Genomic DNA, 21,357 nt, shown 5'->3' with positions numbered 1-21,357 from the left:
AAGCCATCTCTGGGTGTCTGTGAGCATCACACCTCATCGGCCTGGGTGCAAGATTAATTCCTAGACATGACAGGAGTGCTACCCAGCACATGCTTACACACACACACACTCCAACTGAGGACCTCAAGACAAAAGATTACAAAATGGAACCCATTTTGAAATGGAAGGGGAAAAATTCTATAAATTACTGTAATTACTTTAATAGCCATTTCAGAAAGGATACTAACAAAGGCCTGGTCTCCTCACACACGCACACGTGCCTATTCTGATCCTTAAGAGGGCCCAGGCTATTCTTATCTGCAATTCTTACCTAACACCAGCGATTTGCTAAACAATGAGCCTCATTTATATCATTTCAATTCTTTCTGATTAGATGTTTTTCCTTCTCCCGACAGAAACATGACAATCTGCAAGTTATTTGTTAGGAAAAGCAGAGCTTGGACTTCTGTTTGCCAAAATCACATAAGAGATTAAAATTTTTTTAAACATATCTTGGTCAATAACAAAACAGCTACAGAGACCCTGGGCAAGCTAAGTGACCATCGGGTATTAATGCAAGTGGGAGGGGTGAGTAGACTGTGGGGTGTGAGCTGGTTCTAGGTGGTTCCAAGGAGTGTGAGTAGTTGTGAACGATAGATCTGTTCCTTCAATGGGGTACAGAAATAAAATCCTTGCATAAATCTCTCAAAATGGTTCATGCTCAATGCACAGAAGATCTGAAAACATATCTATTGATTGACTTAATAAATGGTGACCAGTTCAGAAATTTAACCTGCTACATTCTCAAGGGACATTGCCATATTAGTTTGAAAATACAATTAACAACAGAGCAAAGACTTGCCTTCAGGAATAGTACCATTAAGTTAATTCCTAAACCAACTCTGCAAAATCATTTATTTCAATAAATCCCTTATTGTAATCTCACTAGAGGCCCGGTGCACGAAATGCATGCTCGGGGGGTGGGGGGTGTCCCTCAGCCCAGCCTGCACCCTTTCCAATCTGGGACCCTCAAGGGATGTCCAACTGCCCGATTAGGCCTGATCCTACAGGACAGGCCTAAATGGGCAGTCGGACATCCCTTTCACAATCCAGGACTGCTGGCTCCCAACTGCTCGCCTACCTGCCTTCCTGATTGCCCCTAACCGCTTCTGCCTGCCAGCCTGATTAACCCACTAACCACTCCTCTGCCAGCCTGATTGATGCCTAACTGCTCCCCTGCCAACCTGATTTCCCCTAACTTCCCTCCCCTGCAGGCCTGGTCACTCCCAACTGCCCTCCCCTGCAGGCCTGGTCACTCCCAACTGCCCTCCCCTGCAGGCCTGGTCCCCCCCAACTGCTTTCCCCAGCAGGCCTGGGTCCCCCACAACTGCCCTTCCCTGCTGGCCTGGTCGCCCCCAACTTCCCTCCTCTGCCGCCTGGTCACCCCTAACTGCCCTCCCCTGCTGGCCTGATCACCCACAACTGCCCTCCCTTGTAGGCCTGGTCCCTCCCAATTGCCCTCCCCTGCGGGCCATCTTGTAGTGGCCATCTTGTGTCCACATGGGGGCAGCCATCTTTGACCACATAGGGACAACCATCTTGTGTGTTAGAGTGATGGTCAATTTGCATATTACTCTTTTATTAGGTAGGATAATACCCCATTTTACATAAGGGCACCTTTCCACCTCATAAGTTTTTAGAGGCACATTAGTTTGCTGGTTATTTCCTCAATCATTTTTTTTTAATTTTCATTCCTCTTGACTTTAATTTTTTATGGCATTCATATCTGCATTTTAGCAGGATGGATATAAAGATTTCACCAATATACTAGAATTCTTCCCTAAATTTGTCAAAGGAATTGAAACTTGGGACTGTGCCTATAACATGAAATGTAACAACAGTAATGCATTGAGAGTGTAGTGCACTAATATTTTTAATAGTGCAATTTAGAAAAAATCTGAAGGAATGTAGAACAATGGTTACTTTGGGTTGTGGCCAAAAGTAAGGGAAGTAGATTCCAAGGGACTTTTATTTTCTATATACATACTTCCATAACATTTAAGTGTTCTATAAAGAGTATTTATGCTTTTATAGTTAGAATAGTATTTTTTAAACATGTGTACTATTTAAAATACATAAAAGAGTCAGCTAGATTCATAAGAAAGTTTCTAAGAATTGTCAGGTATTGATTAGATGAAGCAGAATTTTTACATCTGTTTCACTGTTCTAATAAACTACTATTTGCTAGGTTTTTCTGTTCATCATATAATATAAACTATACAGAATTATGTTAGAAGTTAGAGCACAATACAAATATCAAGTCTGTGAGGAAAGAAAACCACAACAAACTAGGCATTGACAGGAGAATCTATAATTCATTCGTTTTTAAAACATGCCAAGTAGTTCAGGAAAGCATCAATATTAACTACTTCCTCCATTTGTTGGCCATACCAATTGCACTAGCTAGACAAGTTCAATGGGCTCTCAATTGCTTAAATTACACTTGGTTTTATACTCCAGCACATCAAGTACTATTAAATATTTCAACTGTCCTTGTCAAGTGTCTTCCGAAGCAAGGCCTACAGGTGTTTGGGAGACTCAGGGCCATTTCCTCCTTTATTAGTGTGTAGCCTAAGGGCACCTGACAAATGCTCTCCCTCCATTTCCCACAGCATTTTTAACTCAGGGAGATTAAATGATGCTTCTTTCAGGCTTTGTAGTTTTAATTGCATAGCAATAGCAGAAGAACTAATATAGCTGAAAGATGTTTGAAATTATTAATGCCTTGAACTATTTGGAAGAAAGTCACAGAACACAATTCCCTCATTTTATAATGAGGGAAAAGGGATAAAGAGAGGCCATGGTCACAACTGGTAAGAGGCTAAAACCAGAACTCAGGTTTCTTAGATTCAAGGAACAACACCCTATTCCTAATGTGACTGCGGTATTAAGATTCAATCGACCAACGTTTCCCCCATGTTAAAGAGCACCAGAATGCCCTGCAAGGCTTGTGAAAAGTCAGATTGCAGATATACACCCCAGAGTTTCTGAATCAGTAGGTCTTGGATGGGGCTGATTTCCCCCAAAATTTTCTGATGATGCTGATGCCACTCTGGTGACTACACTTTGGGAACTACCTCCACAAGCACCATCAACCCAGAGGAGCAAACCTATTCTACTCCAGAGCCAAACCAGTTAAATACTATGAAGTAGGTGTATGGATCAAAAAATAAATAAATAAGTTGGGTGGTAGTAAATCTCTATTTCATTTTCTCTCTAATGCAGGAAAAGGTCCAAATGAGCTCTAAATTCAGTCCTCTTCCCCTCCAAATCCCACAGGAATACTAACTGAAATTTCATAAAATGCATCAGTTCTTCCGAAATTGATTTTTAAAAAATTGTCAAAAAACGCAAATGATTCTAGCCCTGGCTGATGTTCTCAGTGGTTAGATCATTGGCCCAAGGACCAAAGGGTCTCAGGTTCGATTCCCAGCCAAGGGTATGTAACTGGGGTGTAGATTCAATCCCAGGCCCGATTGGAGTATGTGCATGAGGCAACCAATTGATGTGTCTCTCTCACACTGATGTTTCTTTCTCTATCTCTCTATCTCTCTCCCCCTCACCTTCCTTCCTTCCACTCTCTAAAAATCAATGGAAAAATTATCATCAGGTGAGGAATAATGAAAAACAACAATGAAACAAAATTGTAAATGGTTCTAGAAGTCAGGCAGGTAAAATAAATGAATGAAGCAAGGCAATGCTACAGGATGGAGTTAACTCTTGCAGCTGCAGAATGCCTGCCTCATCTAAGTATATTTCAAATTTAAGTAAAAAATACACCACACACACACCTACATGTCAAATTCTGCCTGTGGGTCAGGCAGCCACTTCTAGATTGAAGTCAGTATATTCACATCCAGGTATGTAGTATGTTCCGTCATTTTTTTCAAGGTTTAAAAAAAATTCTTAGGAAAATCTATCAGAAATGTGAAGAAATCTTCCCACATAAAAGAAACTCTGTCTCTGGAAAAGTAAATATCTTAAGTACAGACCAAATATTCACTTCCTACATATTATATAGATTGAGAAAATCATTCTATTCTACAACCATGGGAGAAAATTTGTTCTAATCAATACACATTATCTTCTCACATTAAAAGTATGTATATGTATATGTATATGTTTACGTATATATTAAAGCCCAGCCAGAGTGGCTCAGTGGTTGAGCATCAACCTATGAACCAGCAGGTCACAGTTCAATTCCCTGTCAGGGCATATGCCCGGGTTTTGGGCTAGGTCCCCAGTAGGAGGCATGCAGGAGGCAGCTGATCAATGACTCTCATCACTGATATTTCTGTCTCTCTCTCCCTCTTCATGCCTCTCTGAAATCAATAAAAATATTTTAAAGCATATACAGAAGAATGAATGGCCTGGTATATTATTACATGGTTTCACCAAGTCCATGAGACTCAATATTCAAGCACAAGTATTATGCTTGAGCTTGAATATTTGGTGCTCCAAATATTCCTCAGAGCTCACTGGTACTATGTGCACATGAAATATCCTAAAAACAAACAAACAAACAACCTCAGGCTGAACATTGGTCAGTAATTTCTACTATTGATAATAAAAATGTATTATTTATCATCTTCAAAATAAATTCATAAAGATTTTAACCCTTTTAAAATCATTTGTGCTTTCTGTAAGATCCATTCTCTTCAGTTCCCTGGAAACTACTCTAGCATCTGTTTGGGAAAAATCAACTCCTATAGTTTAACGAGTTTTGAGTCTTTTGCTAATCTAGCCAGGAAATCAGTTTATCCAGGCAAAGTTTTCCATATGTCTGACCTGAAAAATGCAGTCACACAAAATAGTCATACAGAGTTAAAACTTTAATCTGGAAAACTAAAGTAAAAGAACAAACGCAAAACAAACTCAATCTGTATGTGGTAACTTTACATAGGGGGTACTCTGGCTTTGTGTTAGCTGGATCAGATTTAGCTGGATCAAATAGCAGAGGTGTTGTCAACAGTGAAGGATAGTTTACAATGCATTATGCTCCTGGTAGGCAGAGCCAGGAGATGCATGCCTAGGGAGAAACCCTATAGAGGAGCTATAGGGTTGCACCATAGGAGAGGAAAGGGGCAGTGCAGGAATCCCAATCATCAACAACAGCAAGAGAAACAGTTGACAGCAAAGTTCCCTAATCAGCAAGCAGGTCTCCTCCCTTCTTTCATTCAAGAAATTTCATTATTAGGTTGATGAAATGGCATCTGAACTTACCTGATGTTTATATTAATTAGCCTATGGTAAAGTAGTACAAAACCTATAGATGACGTTAAGTGAGGCCATACTGTACTAAAGAAAGTATATAACATTAAAAGCATTAGCAAATGGGAAAAAGTCATTGCCGGTTCCAAGGCACCAGAAATAAATCTCCAATGCCCATGTTGCTGTAATTGACATCTTAAAAAATCCATGTATGGCTTATTCCTAATTCAAGGCAAATAATAGTTAACCTAGAGATATATCGAGGCTCAAATCTAAGTTTACCTCTATCTTAATATAAGCTTCTTGAGTCTCCAGCAGTTTTTTTATTTAGCTTTAGAAAATATTTATTATTAGGCAATGCTTATTTATTAAAAGAAAAAGAGAAGATTGTGGTCTCAATGGCAAGATAAGACATTTTCCTCAGATATTAAAAGCAAAGACAACATCCATCCCAGAAGCATACGAGAGTAAACAAGGGATTTTGAAAATTGAAAACCTGAGTGATGTAGCCATCATGTCTCTAAGGCAACATGTGTAACAGATATCATAACTACACCATATGCTCTATTTATGTTCCAAAGCATCATGAAATTTAAAACAAGGCTTATCACTATTTATAAGTCAGATACAGATTTGATACAGTAGTTCATTAAAACTGAAATAAGGAAAAATTCCTTGCCTTAAATATAAAAACTAGATAAGCACTTAGTCTTTGGCCTGATAAGTTTTAAAAATATTTTAATACACATAAACTGTGAAAAATAACTGAAGGCAAAATTGTGTGAAATTACACTTTAAAGAAACCATAAAAATACATTTTTCTAGTCCTCATATAAAAATACAAGCTCCCCTTATCAAAGAAAACCTATGGCAGAATTTAAGAAATGGAACCAAAATAGCCAGCCTAGAACTGACCACACAATAGAATTCTTTCTCTGAAATCTAATCCCTTAAAAGTAAGACAACTCAAAGGACTCATTCAGTGGCTTCCCATTATCAAGAGCTACTTCTGCTCTCAACTTAGTTGGCTTTCACTTAGTGGCTCCTCTTTCAGCAAAAAGAACGGTGTGCCTTTGAGCAATTCTGCATTAAAATAAGAACCATAAAAGGTGGTTACTCCACTGTTGGGCACCTGGAATATCATGAAGCTCAGGTGGCACTCAAAGGTTACAGAAGCCAATGGAAGACTAAAATGAAATCTGGGGAATCTTGACTTGCTGGCTGCAATCCATTCTTGGGCTTGCAGTAGGTGTGTGGATCAAAAATAAGTGAGTGTGCATTTGGAGTCAGGTTTGCCTCCCAGCTCTGCCCCTAACAAATTCTGTCATCAACGGCCAAATGACTTCACCTACTGGAGGTTTATTCTTATCAGTCATAAAATGTAGTAACAACACTTCAAGGGGCTCTTGTAAAGATTAAATAAAAGAAAGCCTGCAAAAAAAAAAAATCTAGTACAAATAATGGAATACAGAAGGCAGTGAATGATTTTGGTAGATATGTAGAAGCTCCCCTATGATAGGCAGAAAGAAATTCCCCTAAAGAGAATCAAGTACTTCTAAATGAAAAGAAAGTGGTTCAGACCCCTTCAGTTTCATGTCCACATTAAACATGCAACTTCACTTGTATCAGTGACGGAAAGACAGTCTATAGCATGCTGCTCTTTCACTCTTTACAAGTAAATAATATCCTATAATACATCCAGACACAATAAATATTCCTTAAAATCCTAAAATACATCCAGCTTTCCACATTTTCCATCACTCTAAAAAAATTGGCAAGATATTGAAGAGATAAGTTTAATTATGAATCCCCCCAAAAATTGTATTTGCCTCAAAGTAAAAGGTTAAAATTTTTTAAATTTCCTTATTAATAAAACAGTTTCAACATATTAAAAGGAAAACTACAGAGGCCAGATATGAAATGTAATTCATAAAGTCATGATTTTTTAATCACAATGTAATAAAACACTGCTCAAAGCCAGTTTTTCATTATATAAGGCATATTTTTTTGACTTTCCTAAATATTCTACTACATGTCATATTGTACTTTCATTAGTCATTTATTCCATTGTTTGTATACAAGAGGAAATACCCACAAAATCCAGATATAAGTGAAGACATTTTTATCCACAGTTCATAAAGAAGATTTTAATTCATTCTTGGCATTCAAAAATGTTACAACCCACTAGGTACAAACTATCATATTAGCATTGTACTTGTCATAGGTTTCTAGTACTTAGGTCCCATTAAAATATATATATAGATATAGATATAGATATAGATATAGATAGATATAGATATATATTGGAAATAATAGTTAACCAGAAAGAATGCAAATATTACCAAGAGAGGATAATTTAAATTTATGCTATAGCCAGAAAATAAAATATAATGAAATAAAAAAGCCAAAAAGTGGCAAAATCTCTAAGATATGTTAAATTTCTTAAAGTTCATAAATACATACTGTGCTAATTTTATTACTGTATGTTTTATTTTATTTTTCCATCACCATTTATCCCCCCTGTATCCTCTTCCACCTCCACCCACCCTCCTCCCCTGCTCATTACTATATATTTTTAAATGTACACTTTTTGGTACATGCATAACACTTTTCTGGAAACACAATAAACCACTGATAATTTCCTCTATCAAAATAAGTTATAGATTAGCATGTATAAATATTTCCTTTTTATTTTGTACTTATCTAAACATTTTGATTTATCAGATACATATATGACAGTTTAAAATATATTAATGTCACACAAACATAAAGGTATGTCCAACCACAGATCTACAAATGTATGCATTCAAATTTTAATTCCATGTGGAAAGAAAATTTTAAAAATGGGTTGGATTACAGAAATCATTTAAGTAATTGCAGTCATGAAAAATTATTGTGAGAAAAATGAGGAGAAAGAAGGATAATAAGGAGAGACTGCCCCACAGCTTAAACAAAGGCACCAGCTCTGGGAAGGGAAGGAGGGTTAAGAGAACTTGGAGTGACAAAGGCAGACACAGGAGGATGATAAGAAGTCTACATGAGACACAGGAAACAAGAACATCAGAGAAGGAAAACGGAAAACTCAAATAAGATATATCCATGTGACATACTGTGATGTCACTTATGGGAACCATTTAGCATACCGAGAAGAGGACAAATACAATGGAGATGATATCTCAGAAAAAAAGATGTTTGAAATAAGTGGAAGAAGTCATACTGGGAGCCCAACAAAAATCATAAAGAATGCCATGCTTGACCTTCTGGTTACTGCACATTTGGCAGGCATTATCTATCCGTGATGCCAAGAAAAGAGATGGCTGTCCTTCTTCAAGCCAATCTCAACAGAAACAGATCCCCAAAACAGTGATTCTTAACCTTGAATGCACGTTGGAATCCCGCCTGAGAGCTTGTCCCTGAGTTAACTCCTAGAAATCCTTATTGAATAGGCTTAGATGCAGTCTAAGTATCTGAAATTTTCAAAGTTCCCTAAGTAGTTCTAGCCTGCAGCCCAAGCCGAGAGCCACCACCCTAAAACATCCCGCTTCTCACATTTGTAGTCTAATTCAAACTTTTGTATTAGTTTAAACTTGTCCCATCTCTCAAAGTACCAAGTTCTTGAGGTTCATTCAGATATATAAGTATTTCAACCAGAAGCTCCTTTCTTTCCACACCTGTGGCAGACTGCTTCCTAGGTGGATCCCAGGAAAACGCACCTGAAGGACTCATCCCTTTGTGTAGCCCTCTCTTAGATTGATCATGGGCTTGGCCATGTGCCTTGTTTTAGGTAAGAGATGCAAGCACTTAAGCTCTGGGGCTTAATTTCTGGGAAACACCATCTCAGTACTCATCTGCCAAGCTTTACATAAATCCAGCTGGAGAGGAGACTGCATGCAGGAAAAACCAACAGGTCCCAGCTAAGCCCAAATGAATCCATCAAGTGATCAACCCCCAACTGAAAACCACGTGGAACAAAAATCCAGCCAGTCAACCCATAGAGTTGTGAGATAATAAAAGTCATTGTTTCAAGCCACTATGTTTTAAAGTGGTTTGTTACCTAATAGACAAGTAAAGCTTTTACTACTTGTAACCACTACAGTTAGTCCTTAAACAGCATCCTGGGCCCACCACTATCCCCCTAATGAAGTTTCACATGCCCAGCTCTAATTTTTCTCAAGCTTCATTCTTTTGCTCTTTATGCATCTTATTCCTGTTACTCTGCCTATAGTAGTATTTTTTTAACTTAAGGGATCTGTGGACTACTTAACCAATGTTCAGCACACACAGGTATGAAAAACAAGCAAACAAACCAAAAAAGTCATCAGAATTTTTAAGTAAAAATTGAAAGTTTTGAAATCAATAATGATTTCATATCACTGAGACATGTTTTGCCATCTGCAATACTTCACTAAGGTGTCTTTATCTGAACATGAGCTAAAGGTCAGATTGCACATCCATTCAGTTTATGTTCTTACTCATTATTTCATATTCCTTCCTTACCATAATAGGTCATTAGGAGTGACAGCAAGGGTCCCATGACTCTCTCAGATAATTTGAGATATTCGGAGGAGACCTAGATCTAGGAATTATGGAGAGATTTCTCATGTATATGTGCCTTCAGATAGTCAGTTGAAACACCTATCACTTGTAAGGTGAGGCTGACCATTTCTTTCAACATAAAGAAATAAATCTTTATATTCTGCTGTAACATTTCTATTAATTTTTAAATGTGCTATTCAGCTTCCTCATCTAAAGGATGAATATCAGGTTATGGGGAATAGAATAAAATTCTTGGTAGGAACTATCTGGAGTCAGAATTCTTCAAAACCCCCACAGCCTACATTCCATGGTTAGCACTGTGATAATGCAGCCCTGAAAAGGTAGAGCCAAGCCATTCAAGAAACTGAATTACCACGGATAAATGCCGACCAAGGAACCACTTAAAATAATATAAATAAATGAATCCATTGCCAAGAAGAAATGCTTTTATTCCATTTTTCAGATAAACTTGTTTGAGCCCCTTAGCCTCTGGGCAGCCAGCCAGCATTCTGCAGTAGGGAAAAAAGCAGTCTTATTCTTCTTTGCCCAGCATGCCAAGATACATTCTCAGTGACTGCCATTCTATCCAACACAATTTTCACTTTTTCCTTCTTCCCTGAACCATTAGCAGGAGGGAGATAGATTATTGACCATCAACTGCTTGGGGAGTGGGGGAGCAGAAGATGGACAGGTATTCAGGTAAAACTCTTCACCTTACAAAGCAAATGTCACCCTTGCACCCCCAAAAGGTGCTTTACTCTCTCAATAGATCTCAGTGGATCCTAATCTGCCTTGTTCATTCTCCATCAGAAGTCTCAAAACAATCACTCCCTTTACCTGTGGCACGGGGTCTAAAGTGACAACAATGCCTGAAGTCTTCCAACAACTCTCTCTCAGTAGAGTATAAGCTCTATGAGGGCAAGGGCGTTGTCTCTTTTGTCCAATGTCACATTTCCAGTGTCTGAAATAAATCCCAACACACAGTAAGTAGGCTTTCTAAAAAAAAAAAAATTTTGTTGAGTGAATAAATATATGTATTTCATCCATTCCAAACTATGAGTCAGTCTCTAAACCTCAGTGTTGTTTATTTATGCCTCCCTGTGAGGAAAATGTTAGTCCCCAAACTAGTGAATGTCCCTATACACACAGATATGTCATTTAACAAAGGGGTGTTGCCAATAATTAATCTGCTTTCTCTCTATACACGTCTGTCATTAGTGTTTGAGCTAGTTGACAAAGCTTCTTGTTATGTCACACAAAGGACTGGCATTTGGAATGATGTCTCTAGGAGTTGAGTCTCTATCTCCATGGGGGGAAAGGTCATCAATTTTACATCCAAAGACTTATTTTTGGCAGTTTTATAACAGGTGACTAGGGGTCAGTAGCTCACCAGTTCAATAAAAGCTAAATGCTAGATATTCGTTGCCATAGTTGCTATTCACATTTCCTTTCTCAGAAGCCTCTGGTAAATTACAACACTAGTGGAGTCCCTTCAACCAACTTACATAGGTTTGAATCCAGCATCTGAACTAGAGTTCTAATGCTAATATTTTAATTCTATTTTATTATTTAATTAAATGACTTGACACATTAATCCATTTTTGTATACATGGGAATTAAAATAACACAATAGTAAGAACAGAAATTAAGTAGTTTGGCAAAGAACCTGTACCTTTATTGAGAAAACTGAGGAACCTAGTCTTCAAAATGTTAAGATTTGTGGAGAGGCTTGCTGGTGTGGCTCAGTGGTTAAGTGTTGACCTATGAACCAGGAGGTCACGGTTCCATTCCTGGTCAGGGCACATCCAGGCTGTGGGCTCTGTCCCCAGTGTGGGGTGTGCAGGAGGCAGCGATCAATGATTCTCTCTCATCATTGATGTTTCTATCTCTTCCTCTCCCTTCCTCTCTGAAATCAATAAAAATAATATTTAAAAAAAAAAAAAAGATTTGTGTTAGGGGGATGAGAAGAGATAAGCCAAAGAACTTGTATACTTGGCAGTGCCCTCCGTGGTCCCGGATCTGTCACTGTTCCGTTCAACAGTGTTTGGATGGAACAGACCCAGGGACGCCCCTTCTTCCAGCCTCCGGCCACCCTCCAACCTGATCCAGTCACCACCTCCAGAACCACCTCCGAGACCAGCCAACACACCGGGTTTTTTTCCACCTTAACTCCTTATTGCCGAACAACCATGAGCTCCCAAACTCCTCAGAACTATCCCACCAACGTGGAGGCTGCGGTCAGCTGCCTGGCCAGCCTGCATCTGCGGCCTCCACACCTACCTCTCTCTGGGATCCTATTTTGACTGAGGCGATGTGGCTCTCGAGGGCCGGGGTCACTTCTTCCTGGAGTTGGCAGAGAGGAAGCACGAGGGCACTGAGCATCTCCTAAAGTTGCAAAACCAGCACAGTAGCTGCATTCTCTCTTGGAAATGCTGAAGCCTCCCCAAGATGAGTGGGCAAAACACAGGACTCCATAGAAGCCGCCATAGCCTTGGAGAGGAGCCTGAACCAGGCCCTTTTGGAGCTTCATGCCCTCAGCTCTTTGACTTCCTGGAGAACCACTTCCGGGGTGAGGAGGTGAAACTCATCAAGAAGATGGGCGACACCTGCCTCACTTCCGCAGGGGGCCAGCCCCCAGGCTGGGCTGGGTGAGTATCCCTTCTAAAGGCTCACCCACAAGCACGACTAGGAGCCTGTGGAGCCCAGAGGCCTTTGAGGGGCCCCTCTGCATCCCCTTGTGCCCGGCTTTACCTGAGTCTCTTCCCGAAACTGCTAGCCATTCTTTTAACCACCCTGAAGCCCTCTCTCAGCATTAGACCAAATAAAAGTCATTGGTCTAATGACTTTTATTTGGTCTTGAAACAATAAAGCTTTTTTCAGAAAAAAACAAAACAAAAAAACTTATATACTTATGTGCATAGCCCATGGACATGGGCAATAGGATAGTGAAGACCTGGGGGTGTTGGATAGGGGCTGGGGGAAAATGGGGGGAGGGATGGGAGATATTTGTAATACTATCAATAATAAAAAAATATATTAAAAGTATTTGTGAAGAGATGCTAGTTGTTTCTGAATATACTCTTTCATTCTCAATAAAATCACCACTTTGGACTGATCACTTAGCCCCCCCCCTCCCGATTATAAAGCACATTTTATAATCTCCTTTGAAGCTAAATTATAAGGCCAAACTAAGTTCTGGTCGAGAAGATGCAAACCAAATGGTCATGGGTAACCTCTAAAACTTGTGCTTAAATGGAAGGCACATCCCCTTCAATCCTTCTTGATCCTGGCTGGAATCAAACAAGAAGGCTTGAGTAGCCTGGCCAGTGTGGCTCAATGGTTGAATCAAGAGATCAAGGGTTGAATTCCTCGTCAGGGCACATGCCTGGTTTCGGGCTCGATCCCCAGTAGGGGGCATGCAGGAGGCAGTCGATAGATGTTTCTCTCTCATTGATGGTACTATCTCTCTATCCCACTCCTTTCCTCTCTCTCTCTCAAATCAATAAAAATGCATTTTGAGCAGTCATCTTGGACCATAGGTGAAAACAACCCCAGGAGACTGAGCAAAACAAAACAAAACAAAGGAGCCTGGTCCCAAACATCAGAGTACATTGGCTACGTATGGATTTTTTTCTTAATATTTGAGAGAAATAAGCTGCTTGCTCACATCATTGCTATCTTACATTTGCAGCTATTTGTGCCTAAATCTATTCAGAACTAATAATATAAACTTTCTGTAAAAATAATATACTGATAATAATGTTAATAATATATTATACTTATATACTAGTAATATATACTATATATCAGACCTTATTCTAAATGCCTTACATTTAATAACACATTAACCCTTACAACAACCTAATAAGGTAGGTACTATGAGTATACTCATTTTATATATGAGGGGGTAGAGGCACAAAAAGGTTAAGCAACTTGTTCAAAATCACAGCGACTGAAAGGCAGTGCTCAGATTTGAACCCAGGGAGACTAGCTCCTGAGTTCCCTCTCTGAACCACTGTGGGCACTATTGCCTCTAATAATCTATATATATATATAAGCCTAATATGGAAATTGTCCCCTTGGGAGTTCAACTGGGAGTTCGATAGCTCGCTATGATGTGCGCTGACCAACAGGGGGTGGTGTTGAACGAAGGAAGGCCCCGACCTGTGGCCGGAAGGCTCCGATCGGCCCTGATCACCAGCCAGGCCTAGGGACCCTACCCATACACGTTTTTTGTGCACTAGGCCTCTAGTTACTCATAATTAAACATGCTATACTACTTGCCATAGTTAATTATTAACACTTAAAATCTGTGGAATGTCTGAGAACAAAGCTGTCCCATTGTTCCTCTCCTCCCCAATGTCAAATCACCATGAGGTGCTTGCTGGGCCCTAATGGACCACAGAAATCCATGGCCCCACTGTGAGGTTCTCAGGTCACATTTTTTCTCAGTGGAACTGAAATTGTCTCACCTGAGGCTGTCCTCACTGCTGGGATCCTATCAGGCAAGCAGAAAGCCACAGCCATTGTACAGATGCCTGCCTCAGCCTGGCCCCTACTGCAGGGTGAGGTTTGCTTTTAGCAGAGTCGTAAAGCCAACCTGACTGTCAATTACCTCTCACAGAGTAGGGGACAGAAGTTTGACAATAACTTGAATATTGGTCATTGTCTTCAAATGTCCAATAATGAATTAAGACCATACAGAATTGTGAACTTCATTCCTGACCACTAGATACATTGCAGGAACCAATGCTTAATAATATTGCACTATCTGATTTTGAATAAAGCATTTTATATGCTGCTTTGTGCCAACAGAATCAAAGGCTGTTAAAGCTGAAGGGGGGATTAGAGATCCACTTAACCCAACCTTCCTCGTTTTACAAATGAGAAAACCAAGACATACAGAGATGTAGTTCTAGTCAAGTATCAAGAGAGATTTGGGGTTTTGTTTGTTTGTTTGTTTGTTTGTTTAAATACACTACCCTTTTACAAGTCTAAGTAAGTTATATTCAACATTTTTTGAATAATAGATGAACTAAAGTTTTCTGAAAATGAGATGAAAAATTTTTTAAATAACTATGAGCAATATGCTCAGCTGTAAATTCACAGAATTTTCTGACTCCAATTTCTTATTTCTACCTATGATGGCTTGTTTCTGTCAGATAGACAAATTTCCTTAGTAATGTACCATTCACAATATCACTCAGCAGTAGAAATGTTTGAACACATTTGGGGGCACCAAGCTATACATTTGGAAGAAAAGCTGAAGAAACAGAAAATGCTGTTATTTCCAGCTTACAAAAAATCTTAGGGGATAAAAAATAATGAATTACATCCTTTTTTAAAATCCTTACCCGATTGTATGCGTTTACTGATTTTTAGTGAAAGAGGAAGGGCGAAAGAGAGAAAGAGAAACTTTGATGTGAGAAACATCTTTCTGTTGCCTCCTGTAGGTGCCCCGATCAGGGATCAGACCCGAAGCCTGGGTATGTGCCCTGACTGGACCCAGCTGTACAACCTTTCGGTGTCAGGGGTGATGCTTCCACAAACCGAGCCGCCAGGCCAGGGCTACTAATCACATCTTTCAATGGAAACTTCTCATTTCAGAAAGACCCAAGATCTGACTTAGTGGTGATTCATTCTTGAATATAATCTATAAGCAAGTAAACAAGCCGAAGGCCTGAGTATTCTGACAGAACTGTATTTTACACCTCCTACCAAGGTTTGGGCTCCAAAATATTGAATATTACCTCCGTTTTTTTCCTAAAAGTTACCCAAAATTTTTCAAAAACATTGTTTTAAATTCTATGCTTTTAGCAAGCAGATGATCACTTCCATTTTGCTCTTTAAACCTGTGTCAGAAAATGTGATATTTGTATAAAAATAGTGTTGGGTACACTATTAAAGGCCCTAGACAAGGGGTGGGGAACCATTTTCTTTCCAAGGGCCATTTGGATATTTATAACATCATTCGCTGGCCATACAAAATTGTCAACTTAAAAATTAGCCTGCTATACTTGGTCAAACATTTAATTAACTCACCCCTAATGCCTGGGCAGGGCCAGACGTTCCCCACCCCTGCCCCAGACAGTGAGCAGGATTGGCCAGGGTCCCAATCAAGTCCAGGAACAATCCATAGAACAACTAAAACCACACAGATGAGAACCTGCATGCAACTGAGCATGAGAAAGACATTGAGGGGGCATGGGCAAATCACTCCCATTACAAAAGGCTTGGCAGTGATTTGCGGATTAAGAGGGTATAAACTTAGAAATTAAAGGATCAAAGAGAATGGGGATCAACTGAAGAAAGCAAAGTGGTTGTTCTCAGACTCAAACGAAGTATGCCATCTGAATAATGAATTTGGCTCTAAACTCACTGATATCTAAGGCAAAAATGAAAATAGGTTGGGTTATCTAGTAACCCAATTTTCTGATAAGGGAAAACATTCCCATTTACAAAGACACCGATTTTTATTTATTTACTAAAAGTAGGAATGTATCAGATGTGTATTTGTGGAAGGCTGAGTGGATGGCAAACAGCAGCTGTGGCGTTAGGTAAATACCTAGAAGCGCTCCCTCTCTTCCAGACACTTGACCAAGCACCCACATTTATTATCCCATTTAATCATTACAAGAATTGTAGGAGACCTCCATTTACAGATGAGAAAATGGGAGGAGCACAAAGACATAAAAACTGCCCAATGGCACAGTTAGGAAGTAATAGACTCAAAGACATGGGGCCTGGCTCCACAATCCACACTTTTAAAGGTAATCTTTCTGAGTATAGAAAATGAGCACATTTTCTAGATGTTTTACAATGGATATAAGAAAGTGACCCTGAGGTATGGTGATTATACTTAAATATTTTAAGTTCTAAAGCCTGTATTTTTTAACACAACACTTTTCTGTCTTGCTAAGCAAATACCTATTACGACACACTAGACATTGGGATCAGCAAGATAGATACATAATCCCCCACATCAGACAGACAATATGTATTATGTAATAATGTATGATTCAGAAATACAGTGCCAACAGATGGTTCTCCTATTGAGCCGATATAACACATAACATTAAAGTATAAGTCTGATTACATTTCTCTGGGGATAATGTGATTCAGATACTTAGCTTGCTGGTATGCTATCCTAATACATTAAAACATGGAAAAATACATGTGTTGTTTTTTTTAAAAAAATGCCACCATGAAAGAGTTTCTCTCAATTTTCAACAATTTTGGCCAAGTGTTTCAAATCTTGGTCAACTCCTAATCGACTAAATAAAAAATAACTATTTAGCAAGTTTCATTTGAATATTTCAGTAAATAGGTGATTCACTGAACTAGGACTCAACATTGAGATGTAAATTATCTTGCAGAAGGAAACCTTTTTAGTTGGGAGGGTTGGGGGGGGGGGGGTGAAAAATGTGGCCAGATCTGGAAGAAACTTTGGAGGCTACTTCATGCCCATAGGCAAATCCTATATCCTCCTCTTCCCCCTTAGAGACAGTATTTACCCTGAAGCTTGTGAAGTCTAAACTTAAAGGACCCTCTTTAAAGGGACCCACTCATGGTCCTGGAGGAAATCCAATGCTGTCACTTACAGGCTTTAGTAAATTTCCAAAGGAGAATATTTTTGTTTTGTTTCTTTTGCTTTTGTTTTGTGTGGGGTTTTTATTCCCTTAAAGAAAACCCCTAAATTGCCCTGGCTGGTGTGGCTCAGTTGGCTGGAGCGTAGTTCCCTACACCAAAGGGTTGCGGGTTAGTTTTCAGATCAACCTAGGTTTCAGTTTTGATCCCCAGTAGGGGTGTGCATGGGAGGATACTGATCTGTTGATCTGTTTCTCTCTCTCTCTCTCTCTCTCTCTCTCTCTCTCTCTCTCCCTCCCTCCCTCCCTCCCTCCGTCCCTCCCTCTCTCTCTCCCCCTCTCCCTCATTCCCTCCCCCTCTCTCTAAAAAATCAACAAAAACATATCTTCAGGTAAGGATTAAAAAAGCTCCCAAATAATATATGCTTCAGAGCCCAGCACACCTGGTTATGGCCCTGCTGACTGCCTTAAGACTTGGAATGCTCTCAAACTTTCGCAATACTGATTAGCCAACACTCCAGTGGTTCCTATCATGATTCAAGAAAGAAGCTCCTTCTATTTTTCTTCAGACAGCTACTTCAGCATCAATTCCTTTCACCGGGATTCTCTGCTACCTATTGCTGACACGTGGTAGCAGTTTTAATAAAAACTAACAGGATGATAGGGGAAAATGAGTATTAACTTTTCCACAGGCATACAATATAACCTTGATTTTATGTAAAATTCAACCTTCAAAAAATGAAAAGAACTGTCTTAATAAACTGGCTGTTTGCCTATAGTGAAACTATAGCATAATCATGGTCTATAAAAATTTTTTAATGTAAAGCCTTTGTAAAAATTACTCAAATTACATTAATCTGATTCATATATTATACAAAATTTTTTTCTTAATTATTTTTAATAACTTTAAGGAAAGTCAGTCAAGCAAAAGTAATCCAGCTGTAGAACATTTGAAGAAAACAATAGCATTTATCTGTGTTTAGAAAAGCACATTACTAAATTCAGTGTCCCCTCTTGATTAAAAGTTAGATGATATTATGAATATTTTAAAGAAATAGGATAAACTATTTCTTCAGCATCAGATCTTGGAGCACCACCTTTCAACTCTAAGCTCTGAAGTCATAATGCTTAGATTTCCAAATGCTACATAAAAAAACTTTAGTTATAGCCTGGCCAGCATGGTGCAGTGGTTGAACATTGACCAATGAACCAGGAGGTCACAGTTTGATTCTCAGTCAGGGCACATGCCCGGGTTGTGGGCTCAATCCCCAGTGTGGGGAGTGCAGGAGGCAGCCAATCCATGATTCTCTGTCATCATTGATGTTTCTATTTCTCTTTCACTCCCTCTTCCTCTCTGAAATCAATAAAAATATATTCTTAAAAAAAACTTTAGTAATTGAGATACAGCAAATTCTTATTTAATTCTTTTGCCACCTAAGTAGTAATGCTGACATCAGAAACTCTCTCAAGGCTACATCTATTTGCTCTTCTGTATTATCACAGTGGAGTTGTCCTTTGAAAAATAGTTCCATATCAAAGCTCTTTTTCTTTCACACATTTCAACCCAATTAGAGACAAGAGAGATGAGTGTTAACAAGACAGTTAATTTTAGATAATATATGCAAAAAAGCCAAATGTTTGTAATTACTTTAATATTTTCCACATGTAGAACTGTATCTTATTAGGCATTAAAACAATATCTGAAAACGAAAAAATCAGAGCCATCAGCACTCTGTCTGAGTTTATCAGCTGGACACAATTTATTTATGTTCAGACACTTCCGCTATCAGCTATCAGAGCATTATATTAAAACCTTCTCAAGCATAGTTAACCTACATGCTCTTATCAGGTAAGAACAGGAAGTTCTTGCACATGTTCTGGTTATCTTTTAAGCCATAGCAAGAACCAGGGAAAAATATAATTCAGATCCCATTGCTCTTTTTTTATTTATGTTTTCCAGAGTGGCTTTCTTTTTGGAATATAAAGGACATAAAAGTCTACTTTGTAGACTCACTAGATCAAACTTGAATTGATGGGATCCCAAACTGAAGGAAGAGAGGAAACCACACCTCTGAGCCACCCATTTACCACTCATATTCTCTATGATAGAATATTTCCCTGACTGAAATGTACTCTGAGTATTTAAAATATACCTTTCATTTATATTAAAATATTCTATCGATGAAAAAACCCATAAAGCATTTCTTAGAACTCAATGCTATATGAGTGTTGTTCTAGTATACCAGAATTATTATCCTAAACCAAAAATTGATATGGAAGGTCCATGGATACTTGGAAGAAAAAGTCATTAAAATGAGCTCTCTATTTCAATACCAGCAGAAACCATGCCTTTTAAACACTGATTGAGAAAGCATTAATTTTGCTAGTATATTCAAATGACCCTTGATGATATTACGATTCTAAAGATAAAGGCCAGAATCTTTGAACTTATGTATTTTAATTACCAGATAACTTTGGATAAAAAACAAAAATTCCCTGTGAAATTGTAGAATTTCAATTAACTATGAATTTGACACAGGTTATAAAAATTTACCTTTGATGTTATCAGTGAAAAGGGGGTTGACTCAAGTACCCAAAAGCATTCGAATGGTCAAGTCTGTAAGGAACAAGTGATCCTTCTCAACAAATTAAAATAAGTCCTACCAAAATAACCTTCGAACCCACTCTCATTCGTTAGTTTGCTAATATGGACGTGCGTACATGAAAAACAAAAAAACTTCTGGGGAAAAAAATCTAAGACATTTCCCTAATTTAGCCTGTTAGTATTAATATTTTTAATTATCATCCAATGTCATTTCATTTCCTCTCTGGAGTGTAGAGTAATGGTTCTCAAAGCGTGGTCTCTGAGAACCTTGTTAGAAATGCATTCCTCAGGTCCTATGAAGACCTACTGAAGCAGACACTCTGGAGGTGGGGCCCAGCACTCCGTGTTTTAACAAGCCTCCAGAATGATTCAAGTGCATAGCAACTTTGGAGAACCACTGTCCTAAAGATTATAAGATGAAACAATATCCTTATGGGTCATTTTAAAAGGACTCAGAGAACAAAAACACACAACAACAAAAACTAGAATCTATTCTCATCCTCCTATAGTTCACATCCCACTTCTCTATGTAATGGGTATCCTAATATATACTGGATGTACTCAGCCCTAATCCAGGTTTTGGGAGAGTTGAACTCTTAGTTCAAGAAACAGTAGCAGTTGACTTTAAAGCTCAGATTTCCCCGTGAAGACACCATACTGCTATTTCCAGGCTGAAGTATTTGCTATTCCGCCATAACAATCTCTACTCACCTTCAGCTGCCATCTAGTTGTCTACCAATCTTTAAAAAGTTTGGCATCTGGGTAGGTGTATCTACATTTCTGACCCTTCTTTAACCAAACACTGTATTCAGCCACATTGTTTTAACCGGCATAGAACTAACTTTACTTTGCTTACATTGACTGTTAATATCAGAATGAACTCAGTAAAATGCAGTGCTATTTTTTTTTTTTTTTTTTTTTAGGATGTTGCTTATCAAATTACACTGGTCCTGTCATTCCCACATCTCAGCACTGGAAGTAATCTTCTGAGGAACTAGGTTATTTTTATCTTATCAACCCTGAGGGTTAGATAACACACGTTTTTCCCTTCATGTTTGATCTTAAAATGATAAGAGCAATTTTATAGCCTAAGCCTAGGAAGTGTGCTAAAATTAAAAACACGAGTTTGTGTACTAAACTTCCCTTGATTGAATGTTTATTATTTTACCTATCAAATATATATTTTATTTTTATTTTTATTGAATTTATTGAGGTGACGTTGTTTAATAAAATTATTTAGGTTTCAGGTGTACAATTCCATAATACATCATCTGTATATTGTATTGTGTGTTCACCACCCCAAGGATGGCACAAAGTGGGACCTGTTGGTCCAGATACTGGATTTACACCCTCAGAAATCCTTTCATTTATTCGTGGTTC

At 38.6% G+C, this 21,357-nt stretch overlaps 1 protein-coding gene across 1 annotated transcript in view; it reads right to left on the bottom strand.

The window, feature by feature from the left end:
- The window catches only part of PARD3B (par-3 family cell polarity regulator beta), a 902,602-nt gene that overhangs the window by 723,863 nt on the left and 157,382 nt on the right, over positions 1-21,357 (bottom strand). The gene's annotated exons all lie outside the window — the stretch shown is intronic.

This window comes from Cnephaeus nilssonii, assembly GCF_951640355.1.
Source record: "Cnephaeus nilssonii genome assembly, chromosome: 10".
In the NCBI taxonomy this organism is placed as follows: Eukaryota; Metazoa; Chordata; class Mammalia; order Chiroptera; family Vespertilionidae; genus Cnephaeus; species Cnephaeus nilssonii.
Note: the sequence above shows the minus strand (reverse complement) of the source record. Positions and strands in the feature narration are given on the sequence as shown.